Consider the following 25,405-nt stretch of genomic DNA (forward strand, 5'->3'; position numbering starts at 1 on the left):
CGGACTACCTCATGAATCCATGGACCCTGTATGTCAACAGGGGACTGTTCATGATGGTGGAGGTTCTGTAACGGTGTCGCGCATGTGCAGTTGGAGTGATATAGGACCCTTGATGTGTCTAGATACAATTCTGACACGTAACGTGTATGTAAGCATCCTGTCTGATCACCTGCATCCATTCATGTCCATTGTGCATCCCAACAGACTTGGAAATTCCAGCAGGACAATGTGACACCCCACACATCCAGAACTGTTACAGAGTGGCTCCAGGAATACTCTTCTGAGTTTAAACACTTCCCCTGGCGACCAAACTCCCTGGACATGAACATTATTGAGCATCTCTGGGGTGCCTTGCAATATGCTGTTCAGAAGAGATCTCCGCCACCTCATACTCATACAAATTTATGGACAGCCCTGCAGGATTCATGGTGTCAGTTCCCTCTAGCACTACTTGAGACATTAGTCGAGTGCATGTCACATAGTGTTGCAGCGGTTCTGCTTGCTTGTGGGGGCCCTACATGATTTTAGGCAGGTGTACCAGTTTCTTTGGCTCTTCAGTTATATCTATCATTACAACAAATGTGCTGAATTTCCACAATAACAGTTAAAGTAAAAATGAAGACATAACTTTTAAGAAATTAAAAACAATGATTGAAAGCTGACATGTGAACTGATTTCCAGTTACTCAATCTTAATTTACAATTGTTATTAAAAATAAAAATGTGTATTGTGTTTCACATAATTACAAAATTAATTATACATGGTTTTAGATCGTGTTCAGGTGCTAAATTGCTCATTTCTAAAACTTTTGCTTTACAAACATAATTACTATGCTTCTCATGGATAGTATTTTTTTTCCAGTGTATTTAGCTGTCTATATTGCGATTGTATAAAAGTAATGGTGCACTCAGCATCCCGTGAACACCTGGAGAGCAATATGTGCTATTACTGCAGGAGAAAGAGTCTAAATGGAAATTAGTTTGGTGTCTCACATTGTAATTGTGCAAATCACAATTCAGATTAAACAAATATTTATTGTTAACAGAAATGACAATCAAGTGGTAATGTACTGGGAAGTGAGTGTAAAAATTACAAGATCCTTAGAGGCAAGATGTTTAGCTATCTATTTTACATGGTACTTTTACTGTTAACTCCTGCAAAATAAATACCTTGTTTATTTTAGGTACATGCCTCATAAAACAATTCAGTAAGACAGAGAATGAAAACATGAAAAAACTGTAACCAATGTTTTTAAGTCAATACAACAAGAGAATATTCTAAGAGTAAATCGTATTACAGTGAACTTCTTGATTAACAATAATGGGAATTCCTACATGGAGGAATACCTAAAATCAGAGAAAGACAACCACTTACCTATACTGCATCAACATGTGGAGCACAGAGACATGTAAAAGGAAACAGCATTCATATTAGCTTTAGTGATCTTGCTCTTTTTCTGGCAAAAGTACACACATTCACACACACAGCTACACAGACACTTGAACATGCACTCAAATGGCCAACATGAGACTGATTATTGACGCTCAACTCACTGACACTCAACTCATCCAACCACCTTCCTGCGTATCAACTTCTCAGATGGCTCCATAAATATGTCTGTCCATATCAAGCACGCCAACTACCAACAATATTGCCACTTTGACAGCTGTCACCCATTCCATGTCAGAAAGTCTCTTCTGTAAAGCTTCATCACCTTTGGACACTGCAGCCTACAGTGGAAAGCAGTTGTCGAAACATACTGATAACCTTACAAGAGTCTTTACTGACAGACAATATCATATCCAGCCCATCCATAAACAAATCTGCCCTTGCCATCTGGTTCTCTGACGCCAGTAGACCTGCTAAATAGCAACTGAGTAACACTCCTCTGGTCATCCTATGTCAGAGGGTTTTGACTACTTCTCATTGAGATGAGGGATATGGTACCCGAAACCCTACCCACATCACCAAAAGTAATGTTCCACCACACATTCAATCTAAATAATATCCTTGTCCATTCCTATTCCAATCCCACTCCCATGGGTCATTCCCCTGTGATCAGCCCAGGTGCAATGCAAGACCTGTCACACGCATCCACTCACCACCCCCTACAACAGCCCAGTCACAGGCATTTCAGAAGGGTCACGTGCGAAGGCAAACATGTTTTAAGTCAGATATTCTGCAATTGCTGTATAGTGGTCTTTCTGGGCTTGACAAGTACCAAACTGTCTACTTGCATGAATGGCCATTGGAAAACTGTGGCGAACTGCAAACTTGACCATCCAGTTGCTGAACATGTTGCACACCGCAATACGAATCACTTCAACAGCTACTTCAGTATGCAGGCCATTTGGATCTTCCCATCCAGCATGTTTCTCTGAGCTACACAGGTAGGAATTGTCTCTTCAGCACATTCTGCATTCTTGCAATCCCTCTGGGCTAAACCTCCACTAATCTCCTCTCACAGCCTTGTCTTACCTTTTCCTTTTCTCTTCTGTCCCTGTCCACATCACTCCTTCCCTGTCCAGACTATGTACTGTCTTCTCCCACCATTCTCACTCCCCTCCCCCATTCTTCGTCCCCCTCTCCCCTTCCTACCATCATTCTTGCCCCCTTACTCCCACCCTCCTCTCCTCCCTCTCCTTTGTCTCCCTTCTGTCTTGCTTCCATTTATTCCTAATCATCTCCAGTTTTATCTCATTTTTTCTTCTCACTTCTCCCTATACCCCCTCTTACTGTATATCTTTTTGCTCTACAGTCTGTGCTGCTTTCATCTTCTTGTGTGGCCACCGAGTCATCTGTTTAAAGATCTGCCTCTTTCTCATTATACTGTCTTTGCTTCCTTCTCTATCCCCTCCTCACCTTCATCAGCTCATGAAACTGCTTTCAATAACTGCATACCAGTAATCAGTCTCACCATGGTCACGGGACTGCATGTTTAGGTGTCCGTGTATTGTGTGTGTGAATGTGTGCATTTTTAACAGAAAAAGAGCAAGACCTCGAAAGATAATTTTTATTTATTTATTTATTTCTTGTTCCATAGATCCAGTTAGTGAGTCAATCACAAGGATATGGAACGTGTCAAATTGTACAGGTTTCAATTTAAACTTACAATAAATACAAGGGCAATTCAATGGCAAATTGTACATAGTTTAAGTAAGACATACTATAAATAAAGTAACAGATACAATGTCAGCTAGATAACATAACTACCATTTGACAGAAAAAGGAGTTTCAAATAAAGGTTAAAGATAAGAGCACAAAGTTAAATCAGATATTAGACCTACAAGAGTAAATACATGTACAGCCAATCTGTTGTTACAAAAAGTGCGCTAATGCCCAAATGCACAATAAAATCAATTGAACTACTTCTAGATACAATAAGTTTAGTGATGGTATCCATTTTCTTTCAGGTATTCATCCACAGTATAATAAGATTTCTCTGTCAGGTAATCTTTGAGAACTTGTTTAAATTTTGGCAGTTCTGTATGAACACATTTGATATGTAGTGGTAGAGCATTGAACAGCTTAATGCTGGAGTAGTAAACTCCTTTTTGTACCAGAGTGAGACGTTTCATTTCTAACTGTAGATTGTTTTTGTTTCTGGTGTTATAACCATGGAATTTACTGTTGTCTTGGTAGATGGAATAATTTTTGCACACAAAGGTCAGCAAGGAAAAAATACACTGTGAGGCAGTTGTTAGGATACCTATCTTCTGAAACAAGTGCCTGCAAGAGTGTCTTTGATGGACCCCACACATTATTCTAATTGCTTTTTTTTGGATGGTGAAAACTTTTTTTGCAAGTGGTTGGTTCCCCCAGAATATGATAGCATATGACATCAATGAGTGGAAGTAGCCAAAGTAGGCAACCTTAATAGTGTCAACTTCAGCCACTGAAGAAATTACCCGTAATGCAAATGTTGCCGAGCTAAGTTTTTTACATAGATGAAGAATGTGAACTGACCAATTACATTTACTGTCTATGTAAGCACCCAGGAATTTTGTGTCTTCAACTTTCTGTATTGGTTGATCTCTACATTTTATGTTAATTTCATCGGGATTACTTTGTGATGTATGGAACCTCATATAATGGGTTTTATCTGCATTGAGCGAGAGACCATTTGAGGAGAACCAATTTAAGATGTCATTAAAAACAGTATTTGTAGTTTTTTCAAGATCATGATCAATCAAATCGTCAATTAGAATTGTGGTATCATCGGCAAACAGGGTAAATTTTCTGTTTGTCTCAGAACAAAGAGGAAGATCATTAATAAAGATGAGGAAAAGCAGTGGGCCCAAAACGGAGCCCTGAGGCACACCACACGTTATCGTGCCCCATTCAGACAAGGCAGGTTCTCCAGAAGAGCCATTTAGCATTACAGTCTGCTTCCGATCCTGTAGATATGATGGTAGCCACAAGCCAACAGTACCACCTAAACCATAGTATTCTGACTTTTTCCAAAGAATTTTGTGGTTTACACAGTCAAAGGCTTTCGTAAGATCACAAAAAATACCCACTGGAGACATTTTTTTGTTAATGGCTTCCAAAACTTGGTTGCTGAAAGAGAATATTGCCTGTTCAGTACAAAGACCAGCACGAAACCCAAACTGATTTTTGCTTAAGATACTGTGGAAGTTGAGATGGTCTACAATCCTCCTGTGCATGAGTTTTTCTAGAATTTTCGAGAAGGTAGTTAATAGGGATATTGGGCGATAGTTTGTAACAATGCTTTTATCCCCTTTTTTAAAGAGAGGAATCACTACAGCCAACTTAAGTCTGTCAGGGACAATCCCATCTTGTAGGGATGCATTGTATATGTTGCATAAGACGGGACTAACAAATTTATAACAGTGTTTCAGTATTTGACTAGAAATATTGTCCACACCAGCAGAATTTTTATTTTTTAATGATCTAATTACTCTTATGACTTCGCTTACAGTAACTGGAGGTAAGGATAACTGTGGTATTCTGTTGCTAATAGCTTTCTGTAGGAGGGACAATGATTCTTCCATAGAACCATTACAGCCTGTCTTCTCTGCTGCTCTCAAAAAGTGGTTATTAAATATTTCTGCAACCAACTCAGGTTTCTTTATGATACTGTCCCCTGTATTAATCTCTACCTGAGACATGTTCCCTGTTGTCCTGCCAGTTTCCCTCTTTATTACATTCCATATAGTTTTAATTTTATTTTCTGAGCTTTCAATTTCTGATTTTATGCACATACTTTTAGATTTATTTATAACCTTCTTGAGAATGCTACAGTAAAGTTTGTAGTGTTGTCGTTTCTTTGGATCATTACAAGTCCTGAGAGAACTGTATAACATCCTCTTTGTTCTACAAGATGTTATTATCCCTGTAGTGATCCAAGACTTCTTGGCATTGCCTATATGACTATTTCTAACTACTTTTTTTGGGAAAGATGGACTCAAATACAGACATGAATTCATTTAAAAATGAATTGTACTTTTTGTTTACATCTGTTTCCCTATAAACTCGGCTCCAGTCTATCTCTTTTAGGCTATCATTGAATTTTTTAAGGCCCTGTTCATTTATTATTCTAAAAGATTTCCAAGAATGCTCGGAACTGTTGCACACACTGATGTAATTGAGCCTAATGCTAAGGTGAATGCTATTTCCTGTTACATGTCTCTGACCTACAACCATTGGTCCACTATAGTAATGGAAATGCTCTGTGGCTAGGGCCTCCCATCAGGTAGACTGTTCGCCTGGTGCAAGTCTTTCAAGCTGATGCCACTTCGGCGACGTGCGTGTCGATGGGGATGAAATGATGATGATAAGGACAACACAACACCTAGTCCCCGAGTGGAGAAAATCTTCAACCCAGCTGGGAATCGAAACCGGGTCGTTAGTTATGACATTCTGTCGCACTTACCACTCAGCTACCAGGGGCAGATTCCACTATAGGTGAATGGTTGTGTTTCCCTTACTGTAGGTATTGAACTTCTTGATTAGTTAATCTGTGTGTTGACTCAGATTTAATTTGTTATACATTTAGACCCCAGAGAATTTTATACATTATTTCATTTAGTACTCGTCTGTTAATGTCAACTTCTTGTATCAGCAAATCATTTTGCTTGTTTGAAATAATGGAACATTTGCAAGTGTCATGCAAAATTTGTCTATATCAGCAAGTGTAAACCAAATGTGTGCTTCTTACTCCCCATATCAGGCCCCCCCCCCCCTCAGATTTAATGGGGAAATGGCCCAGTGGATAGCCCACTGAAAACAGAACACAGATCAAGCATGAAAACAGGACGAAGGTGTAGTGAACTTTGAAAAAGAAGTCATATAGAAAGAGTGAATAGGCCAAGCTCAAGAAATGGAACATGGAGCAAATTGCTGGAACCACCGCGCTGTGGTTGTGTGGCCATGGTGTCAGATTGCAGAGCAGGATATCTATGTTCAAATCTCCCAAATGTACTTTTTTTTCACAAACTTATGAACTGGTGGTCAAGTGATTGACGTGTTTGTTCTCATTATATAGTCTTGGCAATTTAATACTATTCATAGCTTATAGAATATGAATCATATAGTAAGAAATGTGATACAAAGTGAGAGCAGGCGAGATGCCACATAGATCTAATGCAGAAATGATATGACAAAGAAATTCAAAAGTCAAAACTTCCAAAAAAAAAACATTGCTGTTTCAGATGGACATTACTCAATGACACAGACACAAATTTGAATACTGTAAACAGATACATCAATGACCAGATGGATAGTTCATAATTTTGTGAAAAAAACTTTGGACACAAGAGAGATTTGAACCCAGACTTCCTTCTTCGCATTCCAGTACCATGTTCACATTACAATGACGGTGTTACTATTCAAATCTATTAATTATTGACATCTTAAACTTGGACCATTCACTGTTTTTATTTTGCTTCTTTTTTCACAGTTCAATACACCTTCCTGTTTTTGTGCTTGATCTGTGTTCAGTTTTTGATGGATTATCCACTGGGCCAAACCACTAAACCTGATGGGGGGCAGGGGGGCTGGGGGGGGGGGGGGGGGGGGGGGGATGGGTGCAATGGGGAGATGGGGAGGTTTTCTTGTTAGTAATTTGTGGCAGCAGTATCCTCATTCAAAAACACTTGTTCCAAAATTTCTTTGTATATTTACATGCTGAAAGACATATTTTTCAGAATTCTGGGGCACATATAAATGTTATTCACTACCTGTGTTGTAGTAAATTCTCGGCTACAGATGTATTTTCTGTTAACTCTAAAGTGTGGTAGCAGTCTCTTCTGAAAAATCTCCCCCCCCCCCCCCCCCCTTTTTTTTTTTTTGCAGTGTAAGTGCTTGCATGATAGGTGCTTGCATGATAAGTGCAACATTTCCACCTTTTTTCACTCTTTGACCTTCTTCTTCTAAGCCAGTGTATGAAATTTGATGATTGTGATATAAACTCAGCACTTACAGATTCAACAGAAACTTTGTAATATTGTATTTTGCACATATTACAATTGTCATATTGTGTTCCGTTTGGTACTCACTTCAACAGTAGCGAATACTGGTCAGTATTTGTCATGCATTAGCAACACTTTTGCACTAGTCCACTAGTGAGCATACCCTTAATAATAGTTCCAAGCACTAAGTTAATTTTGGCTGAATCATTAAGCCAGATTTTTCTGTCATTATTACACTGGTCCACACATTTTAACTTTTTATTTTTTACAGAAATGAAAGTAGCCACGCTTTATAGACTTGGATGTGTTGAATGTGAATATCAAGGTTAAAATTGCCTCCTAGCTCAGGGTCACAAGTGAATAAGGTGTTTACATATCACATTCACACTTACTGAACATTGTAAGAGCTAGATGCAAAGGCATTGTGACAAGGTTTCCTCGCCACTATTGAGTGAGGTGAACACTTTAAGTGCAATTTTGCAACACTGCTTTACACCATGAGTCATCTGTGTAAGATCCAGTCGTGTGTATTGTCGAATATAGAAACCAGGCGTGATTTTAAAATCATTGTTTGTCACAGCTGTATGCTCTTGTGCTGTATTGCTTCACTTGTTACTGGAATGAGTGTCATGGCAGTTCACAGTGAACATATGTGAGCTGAAGTGTTGAAAATGAAGAATTGTGTCATTGTGCACTTTTACAAAAATGCCCCACACTTGTATTTACAAACATGATAACTTTTGTTACATTTATGCAGACGTTTTTAGCGGTTCAAGAAGGCCATCATTGGCTAAAGCAGTGAAACAAGCATACACCTTGTATTTTGGGTGTCAAGTTGGAGACCAAGATAAACAGTGGGTTCCACATCTGTGATGCACTTCTGTTCATATACACCAAATGCTAGGATGCTTGGTAAAAAGTCTGCACGAAGTTTGGTGAGCCTGCTGTTTGGCATGAACCCACAAACTGTGCATCAGATTGCAATTTTTGTGTGGTATTTCCATGAAGAAAGGAGTCTGTACCAAGAGGAAGAGGAATACTCATTATCCTGACATCCTATTTGTCATTCACCCTTGGCTCATGTAAAGGATTACCCGTTCCTGTGCCCACACGTGTCTCTTAACAAGGAGTGATAGTGATTATGCTGAACTGATACATTCAGCCAGTGACACTGACCATACATTTACACCAACACCTTCATCTGGAGAACCACACAAAATAACAAGTTGTGAAATCAGTGATCTGATCACAGATTTAGATCTTCCAAAGCGCAAAGCCATACTCTTGGCCTCGTGACTGCAGCAGTGGAATTTCCACGCTGACACAGTACATCTGTCTGTGTTGAGGGCATCAGAAAAGACTTGGGTGCCATTTAAGTACTGAAGGCCACATTATGTTCTGCAGTGACATCAGAGATTTGTTGGAAAATCTGAATATTACATACAAAGAACATGAGCATGAATCTTACACAGTGGTAATGACAGGACATCCATATCTGTGTCAAATGCTGCCTTAGCTAAAGAAAATTATACCTGTTGAAATCAATTGTAAACTGTGTTAATTATGGCTGATATGTGGATTCCAAAGTCACTGTGGTGCAGTTGTCTTTGCAGTGGGGTTACACTAAGTATTGCTGCTACTTGTTGTAATGGAACTGACAAATAGACGTCATTTTGTTGTATTATACACTAAAGTTGTGTTAAAAAAGCTTTTGCTTAAGATAATACTAAGTTAGGTGTTGCAATCAATAATCAGTATTGGAATTGTATGTTCTTTGTAGCTTATGACCGTGATCTTTGGTCTACAACAGGTTTTCAGCCACTTTAGTGTTGGCCGCGGTTGAGTGTAGTTGTATATATAGTTTTAACAATAAATGTGTTTTTGATACAAAGAAACTGTGGAATACTGTGTCATTTTTCGATAGTCCAGTAATAATTAAGAAACCCGCACCTTTTCTTGGAGCCAGAGCAGCAAAGGAATCATCGCCTAGACAACGAGAAGCCACATGGACAATGCAGACTCAGCAGCATCAACAAAGGAGACATCATGGCCAGCTCTACTAAAGTACTATACAGCCATTAGCCACACCGTAACGGTGTCCTTATGGAGATAACTTTTCCTGCACAGTAGAGCTGGGTTTGTGACAACTGGGGGATCCTTGCCGGGATTAAGAACATTTATATGTACTGGATTGATGAAATCTGTTTTGCAGAAGTCTAATGACCACGTGGTACGAAGAAGTGCTATACATGGAAGTAAAGGGAGACGAAACGAAACAGTAAAGTGGACTAACCACACGAGTGAGGATCCAGACTGAAAAGATAAGTACATTTGTTTAGAGCTGTTTATTCCTTTTATTATTTTGTGTGTGAAATTTCATGAAAATGATGATTGTGAAAGAGGAAAGTGGTGCTGAATCTGAGCAGGGTTGTGAAAATTTGTTAGTCTTTGGGGACATAGATATGCCGATAAAAACGGAAGATGAGTCAGTCAAAGAAGCGGATCAAAGTCTTAATTCATCAGAATGTGAGACGTCGACCATTAAATCGCTGTTACAAATGATGGAACAATCGTTAGCTTTAAATCAAACAGTTGCAGCCCACTTACGAGCTAATGAAGAACAATTGCAAAACATGAATCAGACGGTCGCGGATGGTTTTCGGGTTATAAATCAGAAAGTGTCGCATCTAGAGGGAGCAATGAACAAAAAAATTGATAATGTCTTACTTTGGGGTAATAAACTTTGCAACGATATATCAAAGATAGACAAGAAACTTAGCAAGGCAGAAACAAAGATTTTGGCGGTAGAATCTGAAGTGGGAGAAGTAAAAACTAGTCTGAGTAACAAAATTCAGTCTGTAAAAAATGAAATGGTCACAGACAGAGAGAAAAATGCAAAATGTTTTGTTAATGTTAATAGTCAAATAGATACAGTTTGTGTAAATGTAAAAGCTATGGCGGTAGATCTTGAAAGTAGAGTAGATTCGAAACTAAATGTTGTGAATGATAAAATGGAAACAGTCAGTAACACAGTAAAACTCCACGAGATTGAAACTAAGACAAACGTTAGTGAAGTAAAAAGTACAGTATCAGAGTTGAACCAGAAGTTTGAAATATTTAGCAATGATGTAGCTAACAAAAATTTTTCTATGAACACATGTACCTCATTATCCAATATTCCAGTTAAAAACTTTTCTAATGAGTGTAGTTTGCATCCTGTTGACTTTCTGCAGAGTTGTAGAGACAATTTTTTTCCCAATATGAGTGAAAGTTTCAAAATTAAGTTTGTTAAAAATATTTTGGAGGGGGAATCTTTATCATGGGCCAATAAAAATTTTTCTATTGAAATGTCTTATGCAGAATTTGAAATTGAGTTCTTAAAACGGTTCTGGTCTGAAACTGAACAAGCCAGGATAAAGAGCGAGTTTCTGAATGGACCAAATTATAGAGAAACACAGGGGACTATGAAACAGTTTTGTAAAAATCAATTGAAGAAACTTGTACATTTGAGTAAACCCTTTGATGAGCTCACACAGATAGTTACAAAAGTTGAAAAAGACTATTTCTTAAACGTGGGGAAACCAAAAGCAATCTTGTCGGATAACGGTTCTCAGTTTTTGTCTAAAGTTTGGAAAGCCTTTGTTGATAAATCAGGAATCAAACATGTTCAAATATCTGTATATAATCTGTCGTCAAACCCAGCTGAGAGGTATATGCGCGAGATTGGTCCTTTATGTCATACATATTGCAGTCATAAACCTCCTACATGGTATGACCATGTACAAGACTTTGAAGATGTTATGAATAGCTTGCAGCACACTTCCACAGGATTTTCACCTCATGAAATTATGTTTCATCTAAAACCAGACAACATTATCACTGAACTTGTAGTATTTCCACCATGCACAATGATGACTATGCATGAACGTGAAGCCATAGTCAAAGAAACCATGATAAAACAGGGGGAAATGAGAAAAAGACGACATGATAGTAAGATCAAAGCAACCAAGTTTAAAGTTGGAGATAATGTTTTAGTAAAATCACATGAGAAATCAAAAATTCTAACTTCTGAAATAAAGAAATTCTTTGATATATACATGGGTCCATTTGAGATTGTAGAGCATCCACACCCGAATGCATACCGGTTGGTGTATCCTAAATCCAGGAAAGTTCTCGGGCTAAGGAATATTGTTTCGTTGAAATTGTATAAACAAAAGGGATAAGACTAGTCTGAGAAAGTTAAAAGGTGACACAAACAAAAGTTTTTCACTAGAAATTTTGTATATAAAAAATTGTCTGATTTTGATACAGTTTTGTGACCTTGAAAATGTTTATTACCTGTTTAATATGTGTTCACTGTATGAAGTGTTTGCAATGAATTTTCTGTGTAATATGCTAGCCATGTTAGTTTTTGGTATTTCTGTATGTTTATGCAATTTGATTAATGTTTAATAATTTGTGTGATTTTAGTTTGTGTAACTCTCACACCACACTTGATGAGAAGTCATTTAAAATGCAAGCCACTAATCAGCACTAAATCTGTCTTGCAACAATTAAGTTTTTTAAATTTTTTGCTCTTAGAGGCAGAGTCCTAATTACTACACACTTAAGTGCTTGAAATGTCCAACTCTGCAAGGAGACAATCATTTTCAGTAAACCACATGAATTACTGTATATTTCTCTCTCAACCACTGCAAATGCAAAGGCAGTAATATTTTTTAATTTTGATAAATACATACCATTCCAAAACTTTCATCCATGATTCTACCTTTGCACTTTTACTGTGAATATGAACCCTCGTAACAAACTGCCTGTAACTTTACTTTTGAAAACAATTGAATTTTTTTATCCTTGGAGTAATGTCTCTGTGATAAGATATTTTAAACCCAATATGTTAATGCATTTGTATTACATGTTTATTGAATTTATTAGTATTTAAAGAATCCTTTTTTTGACCAGTTCATATCTGTGTAGTCCCCCCATGAACCATGGACCTTGCCGTTGGTGGGGAGGCTTGTGTGCCTCAGCGATACAGATGGCCGTACCGTAGGTGCAACCACAACGGAGGGGTATCTGTTGAGAGACCAGACAAACATGTGGTTCCTGAAGAGGGGCAGCAGCCTTTTCAGTAGTTGCAGGGGCAACAGTCTGGATGATTGACTGATCTGGCCTTGTAACATTAACCAAAACGGCCTTGCTGTGCTGGTACTGCGAACGGCTGAAAGCAAGGGGAAACTACAGCCGTAATTTTTCCCGAGGACATGCAGCTTTACTGTATGATTAAATGATGATGGCGTCCTCTTGGGTAAAATATTCCGGAGGTAAAATAGTCCCCCATTCGGATCGCCGGGCGGGGACTACTCAAGAGGACGTCGTTATCAGGAGAAAGAAAACTGGCATTCTACGGATCGGAGCGTGGAATGTCAGATCCCTTAATCGTGCAGGTAGGTTAGAAAATTTAAAAAGGGGAATGGATAGGTTAAAGTTAGATATAGTGGGAATTAGTGAAGTTTGGTGGCAGGAGGAACAAGACTTTTGGTCAGGTGATCACAGGGTTATAAATACAAAATCAAATAGGGGTAATGCAGGAGTAGGTTTAATAATGAATAAAAAGATAGGAGTGCGGGTTAGCTACTACAAACAGCATAGTGAACGCATTATTGTGGCCAAGATAGACACAAGGCCCATGCCTACTACAGTAGCACAAGTTTATATGCCAACTAGCTCTGCAGATGATGAAGAAATTGATGAAATGTATGACGAGATAAAAGAAATTATTCAGGTAGTGAAGGGAGACGAAAATTTAATAGTCATGGGTGACTGGAATTCGTCAGTAGGAAAAGGGAGAGAAGGAAATATAGTAGGTGAATATGGATTGGGGGGAAGAAATGAAAGAGGAAGCCGCCTTGTAGAATTTTGCACAGAGCATAACTTAATCATAGCTAACACTTGGTTCAAGAATCATGAAAGAAGGTTGTATACCTGGAAGAATCCTGGAGATACTAAAAGGTATCAGATAGATTACATAATGGTAAGACAGAGATTTAGGAACCAGGTTTTAAATTGTAAGACATTTCCAGGGGCAGATGTGGATTCTGACCACAATCTAGTGGTTATGAACTGCAGATTGAAACTGAAGAAACTGCAAAAAGGCGGGAATTTAAGGAGATGGGACCTGGCTAAACTGAAAGAACCAGAGGTTGTAGAGAGTTTCAGGGAGAGCATAAGGGAACAATTGACAGGAATGGGGGAAAGAAATACAGTAGAAGAAGAATGGGTAGCTCTGAGGGATGAAGTAGTGAAGGCAGCAGAGGATCAAGTAGGTAAAAAGACGAGGGGTAATAGAAATCCTTGGGTAACAGAAGAAATATTGAATTTAATTGATGAAAGGAGAAAATATAAAAATGCAGTAAATGAAGCAGGCAAAAAGGAATACAAACGTCTCAATAATGAGATTGACAGGAAGTGCAAAATGGCTAAGCAGGGATGGCTAGAGTACAAATGTAAGGATGTAGAGGCTTGTCTCACTAGGGGTAAGAGAGATATTGCCTACAGGAAAATTAAAGAGACCTTTGGAGAGAAGAGAACCACTTGTATGAATATCAAGAGCTCAGATGGCAACCCAGTTCTAAGCAAAGAAGGGAAGGCAGAAAGGTGGAAGGAGTATATAGAGGGTTTATACAAGGGCGATGTACTTGAGGACAATATTATGGAAATGGAAGAGGATGTAGATGAAGATGAAATGGGAGATAAGATACTGCGTGAAGAGTTTGACAGAGCACTGAAAGACCTGAGTCGAAACAAGGCCCCGGGAGTAGACAACATTCCATTAGAACTACTGATGGCCTTGGGAGAGCCAGTCATGACAAAACTCTACCATCTGGTGCGCAAGATGTATGAGACAGGCGAAATACCCACAGATTTCAAGAAGAATATAATAATTCCAATCCCAAAGAAAGCAGGTGTTGACAGATGTGAAAATTACCGAACTATCAGTTTAATAAGTCACAGCTGCAAAATACTAACGCGAATTCTTTACAGACGAATGGAAAAACTGGTAGAAGCGGACCTCGGGGAGGATCAGTTTGGATTCCGTAGAAATGTTGGAACACGTGAGGCAATACTAACCTTACGACTTATCTTAGAAGAAAGATTAAGAAAAGGCAAACCTACGTTTCTAGCATTTGTAGACTTAGAGAAAGCTTTTGACAACGTTAACTGGAATACTCTCTTTCAAATTCTGAAGATGGCAGGGGTAAAATACAGGGAGCGAAAGGCTATTTACAATTTGTACAGAAACCAGATGGCAGTTATAAGAGTCGAGGGGCATGAAAGGGAAGCAGTGGTTGGGAAAGGAGTGAGACAGGGTTGTAGCCTCTCCCCGATGTTATTCAATCTGTATATTGAGCAAGCAGTAAAGGAAACAAAAGAAAAATTCGGAGTAGGTATTAAAATTCATGGAGAAGAAGTAAAAACTTTGAGGTTTGCCGATGACATTGTAATTCTGTCAGAGACAGCAAAGGACTTGGAAGAGCAGTTGAACGGAATGGACAGTGTCTTGAAAGAAGGATATAAGATGAACATCAACAAAAGCAAAACGAGGATAATGGAATGTAGTCAAATTAAATCGGGTGATGCTGAGGGGATTAGATTAGGAAATGAGACACTTAAAGTAGTAAAGGAGTTTTGCTATTTAGGGAATAAAATAACTGATGATGGTCGAAGTAGAGAGGATATAAAATGTAGACTGGCAATGGCAAGGAAATCGTTTCTGAAGAAGAGAAATTTGTTAACATCGAGTATAGATTTAAGTGTCAGGAAGTCGTTTCTGAAAGTATTTGTGTGGAGTGTAGCCATGTATGGAAGTGAAACGTGGGCGATAACCAGTTTGGACAAGAAGAGAATAGAAGCTTTCGAAATGTGGTGCTACAGAAAAATGCTGAAGATAAGGTGGGTAGATCATGTAACTAATGAGGAGGTATTGAATAGGATTGGGGAGAAGAGAAGTTTGTGGCACAACTTGACTAGAAGAAGGGATCGGTTGGTAGGACATGTTTTGAGGCATCAAGGGATCACAAATTTAGCATTGGAGGGCAGCGTGGAGGGTAAAAATCGTAGAGGGAGACCAAGAGATGAATACACTAAGCAGATTCAGAAGGATGTGGGTTGCAGTAGGTACTGGGAGATGAAGAAGCTTGCACAGGATAGAGTAGCATGGAGAGCTGCATCAAACCAGTCTCAGAACTGAAGACCACAACAACATATCTGTGTAGTATTACTCAGACAGATACTGTAAACTTCTCCCACTAGATAAACATTACCAGAAGGTTAACTATGTATCCTAACCATGTACTTACATATAAACATTATGTAACCAAAAGGTGATCTCTGTATGTGATTTTTAGATAACATGGCATTATAGTCAATGAAGCGATACAAACAGCTAAGATTTGGAAACAGACGCACTGCAGGACAAGCAGAAATCAGACCTTTTAACGGAAGCCACCTATGTGCAGATGGACAATGTGGGACAGACTGTGAGTAGTGTGAAAAGTGGGCAACAAAAGAAAATAAAACAAGCTTGCAGTTAAAGGTTACAGTCTTTCAATGGTTTCATGTGAAGTGCTACAACATTATGGACTCTTCTAAGTGAAAATTGTGAATCTTCTTTCGTATTTCATTTACTCTAAGGTTAAAAATTGTATGTTTTCCTTTACTGAGTATAACAATTTCAGTGTTAGCATAATTCAAAGGAAACAGTCCTATTAAAAATTTTAATTTATTTAAAAACATATTCTCGGCAGTTCCATTATTCTGGTGTCAGAATTTTGTTCGCATTTTCATACTTACAAAATTCTTGGGGGGCTATTGTAATGGAACTGACAAATAGATGTCACTTTATTTTATTATACACTAAAGTCATGTTAAAAAAGCTTTTGCTTAAGATAATACTAAGTTAGGTGTTGTGATCAATAATCGATATTGGAATTGTATGTTCTTTGTAGCTTATGACCGTGATCTTTGGCCTACAATGGGTTTTCAGCCACTTGAGTGTTGGCTGCGGTTGAGTGTAGTTGTGTATATAGTTTTGGCAATAAATGTGTTTTTGATACAAAGAAACCGTGGAATACTGCGTCATTTTTTGATAGTCCAGTAATAATTAAAAAACCCGCACCTTTTCTTGGACCCAGAGCAGCAAAGGAATCATTGCCTAGACAATGAGAAGCCACATGGACAATGCAGACTCAGCAGCATCAACAAAGGAGACATCATGGCCAGCTCTACTAAAGTACTATACAGCCATTAGCCACACCGTAACGGTGTCCTTATGGAGATAACTTTTCCTGCACAGTAGAGCTGGGTTCGTGACACTGTGTGAGTTGGGAAAAACACTATACATAGGGGGAATGTCCTCCATGAACAGCTCTGGTGCCTGCGCCAAAAGATATTGCCACAGAACCGCCAGTGAATCCAAACAAAATTGTTCCCCTACCATTGCACATTAAGTTGGGACTCTTGACAGCATGTGTTCAGGCAGTACACAGGAATAATCCAGCATTTCAGTTTTTGTGTATGAAGTTTTCACAACTCAGCACATGTAAGATCACAAAGGGGTACTGATTGGTCCACAGATACACTAGCTGTTGGGGGACACAGATTTTGAGCCCATTCTAACCCCTCATCAGCTGTATGTATGATATATATTTTTTTTTTAATGTGATAAGACACTCCTTAGAAAAAAGGAGAGCTGAATATTATGGGGATCTTATGGATGAAATCATTCATGCTTTAGGCTAATTGGCTGCAACATGACCTTGAAGATGCACTTGCTTTATCCCCACCTCAATCTGTTATCAGAGAACTGTGTGGTGGATTTAGTGATGAGCACAGTGAGTGGTTCCACGGACATTTCCCTCACTGCTATGTTGGCCGACTGCTGCTGGATGCCACAGAGAGATGCTCCAGACACCACCCACAAGAGGAAGACAAAGAAATGGTGCAAATAAACTAGGTAACTTCAGTTAATGTATATATTCTACTGATTACAGTAGCAGTATATGTGAAACATAAGCCCCAATTGACTTGTAACCCTGAGCTGGGAGACAGTTGTAGTTGTGATATTTGTAACCAATATATCGAAATCTATAAAGACCATTTACTTTGGTTTCTGCATAAAATCCACAGTGTACCTGTTTTATTTATGCAAATCACAGATATAATAGATACTGAAATTAAAAAAGTATTACTTAGTATTTGGATAAACATTGAATTAGTAAGAATGCAGCCTTACTGTGATTCCCATTCTCAGGTGCTGGATGAGTTAGTTGCTGTTCATGTACAGCTGGAAATCACTCTGACTAGTATTAAGCAATTGGAAGCTGCTTAAAATGGATGTGTTGGGTGAAAAGTCAAGAGTCATGTAGTAGAGATATCAAATTTACCTCAAGTATAGGGCCCTTTGAAAAGCTCACCGGTTTTGATGTGTCAAATTATGAGCTTTAAACAATGGAAAATCCTGAATGGAAAAACAGCACTATAAGAAGGACGGACAGCTGATTACTATATAGAAGAGCCATTGAGTGGCAGACAAGTATAATGGAAAAAAAATACAGCTTTATATTTCATTAGCTGTTGGGCTGAGTACTTCATCTGTCATAGACAAAACAAAACACACACACATTCACACATGGAAAAAACATGCACATGTGGCCCTGTGTGTTTTGTCTGCATTTGACAAAGGACTTGGTCCAACTGCTAATAATGTCTACCATTAATTTTTCCTCTTGAGCCTTGCAATGATCTCATGACTACAGCTATCACCTACGGCAGTTCTGTTTATCTACAAAACCATTTAACTGGAAATACACCTCGTCACTAAAGATGATGATGTTCCTTGCAAAACTGTTGTCTTCCTGTCATCTTCTCAGAAACCAGTCAACAAAATGTTGACTTTTCTCATGATTGGCTTCTTTTAGCTGATGCATTTACTGGATTCTGTAAAGGTGATAATGGAGGGTATATCAGATAATTCACCACTCTGAAAGATATCTTACCCTCAGTTCTTGGAAACAGTAAAGAACCAACTTCACTTGACTGACAGCCTCACTCTCACAAACCACTGAAATGAATTATACAGAATGAGGTTACCCAGCACTCTAAATGTTCACTGTTGAATTTGTTTCACTAAACTTTGCAATAAGACTGAGAACTGTTGATTCATTTGGCAGTTCACTACACCCTAGAATCACACGAAGACATCCCACAGTTGCTGCATAACTTTCTCCATTCTTTTAAAATGTTTTCAGTATTAGAACATGCTGCACAATAATAAACTGCCCCATGTTTAAACAAACAATGAAGAAATCTGAAAAATTCCGACTGAAGCAACAAGCTAAATGTTTACAGAAACTTAAATAATACACATCAATGTGTCAACTGATGGACAAAAATATACTACACAATTCAAAACTGATACTCTTTTAAGGATCCTTTACTATCTTCTCCAGTGAATATGTCTCCTCTGTAGGAAGTGCAGTACCCATCACTGCTCGTATACTTGACTGTGAGTGAAGTGTCAGTGGTATATCTAGGAGTTCTGCAGAGGAGAGGCAGGAGTTATGGAGAACCTAAGGTATTGCACCCATTCCCCCAATCAACAAATTTTAGTTCCAGTTTTCTATTGTAGTTGACACTGAACCAGTCAGACATACTTCAACTGCTGGGAAGCCTGCTGAGTGTCAGGGGAGGCAAGTACAAAAGGGTAGTTCTAAGACATGTTGAATAATGGAGCCCCTCAGTGGTATGGTGGCAAAGGAAGGGAAGAATCATCTTGTGTATTCTGTGTGGATGCTTAGAGACTTAATTTAGTATCACTACACATCAGAGTCTGCTCTACAGCTGCCTGATTGTGTGCGAGATGCACACAAGGTTTCCTTTAGCTTTAGTGACTCTCCCTCCAATATAGATAAAAATAGCCACAGGACACCCCAAACTATTTGTGTGAGACCTAAAGGAATGACCCCACAGATGAAAAGATTAAAATCCTTGAGATCAGCTGCCAGAGCACATGCCACAAAGTCCCAGAGTTTGAAACAGTCTTAAAAAGCAATGGACCTCATCAACATAGAAAGGTCTAAAACCAAAACTTGAAAACAGTGACATTTTTTGTGCAAATATAAGTCTATATAAAAAGGATAGGCTAATGGGAAATGGACTGATGTATTTGTCTCAGTAACAAAGAAACTCAAATCCTTCATGATAAAATTGGATCTGCATGTGAGATTGTTTGGGCAAGAATCACTATCAAGGATGGGAATAAACTTGTACTTGGATCATCATACTGATGACCAAACTCATCCAACTTCAGAAAAAACCTCAGTTCCCTAGTATGAATGTTCCCCAGTCATACTGTCATTGTTACAGGACACTAATCATCCAACAACTGACTGTGAATGTTACACTTCTGTAAGTAGTGTGCAGGACAATAACAGCCTGCAAAACATTACTAAATACCTTCTCTGAAAACTACCTAGAACAGACAGTTTGGAAATCTACTCGGGATAGAAATACACTGCCTAGAAAGAAAGGATGCAACACCTTCAAGGACAAGTTCATTTCGTTGACAGTCGCATCAGTACAAAGTTTATCCCCCCCCCCCCCCCCCCACCAAAATCATTCTGGTGGAAATGCAGGCATCTATTCTTGCATGCAAATGATCATCAAGATCCAATAAACCTGCAATAGCCTGATCTAAGTATCTTGCACCTTTTGTTGTAGTTCAGCAATGGTTCTTGCAGGCCCTGGAGAATGAGTTAGTTCCCATTTCATCATGCCCCATATGTATTCAATTGGCAAGACATCTGGTAATCTTGTTGGCCATAACAGTTGTTGTTTACCATGAAGAGCACACAGTATTTCAGCAGCCATATGTGGATGAGCACTGTCATGCTGAAAAAGCACACCACCTCTCTGCCAAAGAAACGAGAGTAGCATAGGGATAACAGCCTGTACAAAGTAGCGGGCACTGGTCACTTTGCCCTGCAGAAACAGCCAGTGTGACCATGAGGCATCCCCCCCCCCCCCCCCTCCCCTCACACCACCCCACGGAGCCTGGCCGGGACCTGAGTGTCTTGGGTGAAAGCACTCTGGAAAAAGACTCTGGAAACAGCTCCCCAGGTCAATACCATACACATCAATCTTGACACGCATTTATATTATTCGTACATCCAGAACTTGGTCTATAGGTGTGGGAAGGTTCCACAGACCACTGCTGAAAAAGTGATACACCACTGACATGCTGGGTCTACTAAGTGCAGCAGTCTGTCAATATGTCCATGCAGCTTACTGTAGGCCGGCAGTGCGACCCCATTCAAATGGCTGAAGCTGTTCAACAGCAGTGGGGCATGGTTATACTTTAGAATGAATGTTGCAAACCGTGTTCACCTCTAAACTCAGCACGGTTGCTGACTGTGGAATCAAGACAGAGGGGGCTCAGACAAGTCTCCTGAGTGCTGTCCGATTGGTGATGCCCAGGACATATGAATCACTACAACCCCTCAGATGGACCTATTATACCCTGGTGCCACTGAACACAGTTGTAGAGGGTGTTGCATTTTTTTCCAGCCTTGTATTAGACCTAATGGCAACAAATATACTGACCTCTTTGAAGGCATCTTATTGAAATTGGCATCACTGGCCATGATACAGTTGTAGCAATTATGGTCACTAAAATAATAAGAACAGCTAAAATGTGTATGAAGATTTATGTGCTTAATAATCTCCATAGAGAGGCAGGTGTGTTATATCACAAAGAGAAACTCAAAACATTAACCTCCTGGCAGGAGCATGAAAAAGAACTGTGATTTGAGTTTAAAAGAATATTTAACCATGTACTGGACAGATATATACCTATTAGAACATTTCATGAAGGAGGAACTCTCTATGGTATATGGCCAATGAAAAGAAACTTCTAAAGAAACAGTGACTTCTGTATAATGGTTGTAGACAAAACATAACACTATGGATACAGAGATGCTGAATGAAATGCATTTGACTGTCACGAGGGTATTGAGTGAAGCCTTCAATAACTGCTGTGGCAGAATCTTAGGAAATATCTCTCACAAAATCTGAAGAAATTCAGGTCGTATATAAAGGCTGTCAGTGGCAGCAAAGTTAGTGTCAAGAAACTCATGGATGATGCAAAAACTCCAATTGAGGGTATCAAAGCAAAGGGAGAAATGCTGAATTCCATCTGCAAATGTCCCTTTACTAAAGAATGTACAGAAGTACCACCCCAGTTTAACTCTCCACCACTGCAAAGGTGAGTGATACGGTAGTGCAGTTTCTCTGAACTGAGAAACGGCAAAAATTAAACAAGACACCAGGACCTTATGGAATCCCTGTCAGATTCTATACAAAAATGGCAGCTGTCCCGAATCCAATTTCAATTGTAACATACTGTACATCTGTTGAACAAAAGACTGTGCTGAATGATTGTAACAAACCTCTCTGAGAGTTGGCTAGCAGAAGTGATCAACAAAACTATCATCCCACCTAACTGATGTCCATTTATTGTAGACTCCTAGAATATATCCTGAGCTCAAATTCAGTAAGTATCTCAAACAGAATGCCAACCAGCACTGATTCTGAAATCATCAATATTGCAAAACCCAGAAGAAAATATTGATAGCAACCTCAGGTTTTTTGTGGACTACGCAGTTATCTGTAATGAAGTACTGTCTGAAGAAACCTGCAGTCAAATTTTGATAAGATTGCAAAGTGGTGTGAGGATTGGCAGTTTGTTTTAAATGTTCAGAAATATAAAATTGTGCACTTCACAAACTGCAGAAAAGAAATATCGTGTGACTAAAACATCAGTGAATCACAGTTGGGATCAATAAACTCATACAAATACCTAGGTGTAACACTTTGTAGGGATATGAAATGGAACATAGGCTCAGTCACAGGTAAGGCAAGCGACAGATTTTGGTTCATGGGCAGGATACTGGGTACAAAGTCTACATGCTAGAGCATCCCATTTTAAAATTTAATTGAAGTGTGTGGGACACATGGCTAATAGGATTAACAAGGGAGGTTGAATGTATTTTTTTTTGTTATGGAATTTGACCAATTGTAGACAGCTTAGAACCAACACAACGATACAATTTTTTTCTCCCCAGAACTTCTTCATGCTTTTACTGATGGCCTACCTTTGTTCATTCAACATAACCTTCCTAGGTTGTGAATTTTGTTGGTGGACAGAAAGTTTTGCAGCATTGATCAGTAGCCTGAAATAGTCCCTGTCCTGTTTGATGTCTTCTATGGCATTAAGTTTTCTCAAGTCCCTTCTTGTCTCTTCCAGCAATTCTGTGATTTTATTAAAATTTGGAAATGAAGTAATAAATTTTCTTCATTAGCATTTTGTCATCCATTCTGTAAATATGATCATAAAATTTTAATCTGCTCTTTCTTATTGTGTCTGTGATAGTTTCTATGTTCCTGTATAGACCTCCATTTCTCCTCTTTGACCAGTCATAATTTTGTTTTTTTGTGGCCCTAAAATTTTTCAGAGTATTTTCCTTTCTTTCTTTTCTAGTTCTTCTTGTTCATACCTTTTATTCAGTGTTAGGCATTCAGATCAGTAAAGTGCTTATGGTTTAATTACTGTTGCATAATGTTTCATATTTGCCTGGAATGATACTGATCTTTTATTATATTGGTTTCGGATGAGTTTGTATGCTAATTCCATTGTCTTTTGATCTTTCTTTACTTGTGGTGTTATCAAACACATTTGATTGTATCATCTATTCTGCAATATACTTAAACTTACCAACTCTTTTTATGTTTCCGTGTTCTGTTTCCATATATTTTTCTCTGTTGTGTTTATGTTCAGTGTATTCCATTTTCTCATATTTTTGACATTTCTAATACAGTTTTAGCTACAATTTCATGTAGTGTTTCTGTGTTTCTATCAATCTCTTTGTATCTGTCTTGTCTTTAGAAATTACTACGATGTCATCAACAAAAGTGAGGCAGTTCATTTCGATTCTTCCTCTTCCTTATCCTAGATGGATTTTTTCAATGTTTTTCTCTCACATTTAGTTATCTCACTCTTTCATGACCTTGTGTAAGACCAGATTGAAGAGAATGGGTGACAGCCCATTGCCCTGATGAACTCCTGTGTTAATTCTGAAATTTAAGTTTTAAAGTTGTGCCTATGAGTGTGTGTTCAGTCATTGTCTGGTGGTTTTGTCAATGCCTACTTTTTCCAGTGCTAGGAATACTGTCTGTCTCTCTACAGAATTGTAACCTTTTTAGAAATCAATGAATTTAACAACTGTGTTAAGGTTCCACATTGTTCTGATCTTGAGGATAGTTTTCAAGATAAAAATTTGCTCTGGGCACGATCTACTTTTTCTGAACCCCACTTAGTATTCAGCAGTTGTGTGTTCTGCCTGATCTGTCTTAGTCAGTAGACCTTTGGATATAATTTTGTAGGTGACTGGAAGCAGAGGTATGCCTCAGTAATTATTAGTGTCCATTCTGTCACCCTTCTTATACAGTGAACGAATTATGGCAATGGATTGTTTCTAGTCATCCAGTATTCTTCCTTCCTCCAAGCTGCCTGATTCCCTCCCAGTTCCCACATCTCAGCTAATATTCTGTCTCCATCTGGCACTCTGTTGTTTTTCTGCTGGCCAGTGTATTGTTCAGTTTGATGCAATGACTGTGGTTCTGAAGGTACGTTTCCCTTTTGAGGCTGTCTGAAAATTAGTTGTGTTGAAGTATTTTGATAGTAACTCACAGCGAGTCTTTGAAGTGTAGGCTCATTGGCTTGTATCTTGGTATCTCTTTTTAGAAAACTCTGTACAAGTCCTTAGTGTTTTTCCCATTTCTTATGCCCTTCGCTATATCTTCTTCTGCTTGGTTGTTCTAGTCCTTGTACCATTTTTGTCATTGCTTCTTTGATTTCATCCCAGTTCCCCATCTTCCTTGTGTGAGACTTTTTAAGAAATTCATTCTCGTTGTCTGACAGAAATTTTGTTTCAATTCCATGGACTTTTTAATATTGGGGTTTGGTTTTTTAGGGTGAAATTTGGTTTTGATTTCTGTTAAACAGTGGTCTATATCTGTGCCTAGTTATCTTCTGACTTGTATGTTCATGAATTATCTATGTTTTGTTTGGTTATTGGCACATGATCCAGTTGATATGGGCCTAAGTGTGCACTAGATAAGATCAGGTCTTCTTTCTCCCTGGCAATTTTCTGGAAATGGTTGACATTAGTTTTAAATCAAATTCTCTGCAGCAGTTGATGAGCCTTTAACCATTCTTACTGTCACATTTCTGTGAAGGAGACTTTCCTACTATTCCCTTGTATATCTCTTCTCTGCCGATCCCTGCACTGAAGTCTCCCATGAGTAATTTTATGTGGTGCTTTTGTATTTTTGATGTCTCATTTTTTAGTGTTTCCCAAAAGTGGTCAGCTTTTTCTGGATTTTTTTCTATTGTCATTTTTGATAGGTGCATGTGTATTTATGATGGAATAGTCCTTGTTTGCTAATCTAAATGAGAGAAATGATATTCGATCTGATGGGGACGCAAAAATTTTTATGAGTTCTGTTAGATTCCTTTTGACCATGAAAGCTGTTTTCTTTAGAAATCCTGTAGCCCTCTGATTCAAATGCATTCTAATCACTGTATCTGGTTTTGTGAAGTGCTAGTATGAGTATGTTGCATCTGTTTAACACATCCAGCAATTGTTAAAGTTTCTGAAGTCTTTAGTTCAATGTTGATGTTTAATGTTTCTTGCAAAGGTTTTTTCGTAGGTCTGTGAGAAGTTTTAGGAAGCTCTGACTCTTCCTTACATGATCTTCTAAGGTTTCCAGAATCCAATGGCCTAGTTGCATCACTGTTTCCAGTGATGGAGGATTGTTTACCTCCTGGAGTACTTTTCTGTTTAGTGTTTACCATC

The 25,405-nt window shown here is 38.6% G+C and overlaps 1 protein-coding gene across 1 annotated transcript in view; it reads right to left on the bottom strand.

Moving 5' to 3' along the window:
- The window catches only part of LOC124613910 (cadherin-23), a 356,576-nt gene that overhangs the window by 65,201 nt on the left and 265,970 nt on the right, over positions 1-25,405 (bottom strand). The gene's annotated exons all lie outside the window — the stretch shown is intronic.

Source organism: Schistocerca americana, chromosome 4 (genome assembly GCF_021461395.2).
Source record: "Schistocerca americana isolate TAMUIC-IGC-003095 chromosome 4, iqSchAmer2.1, whole genome shotgun sequence".
Taxonomy (NCBI): domain Eukaryota; kingdom Metazoa; phylum Arthropoda; class Insecta; order Orthoptera; family Acrididae; genus Schistocerca; species Schistocerca americana.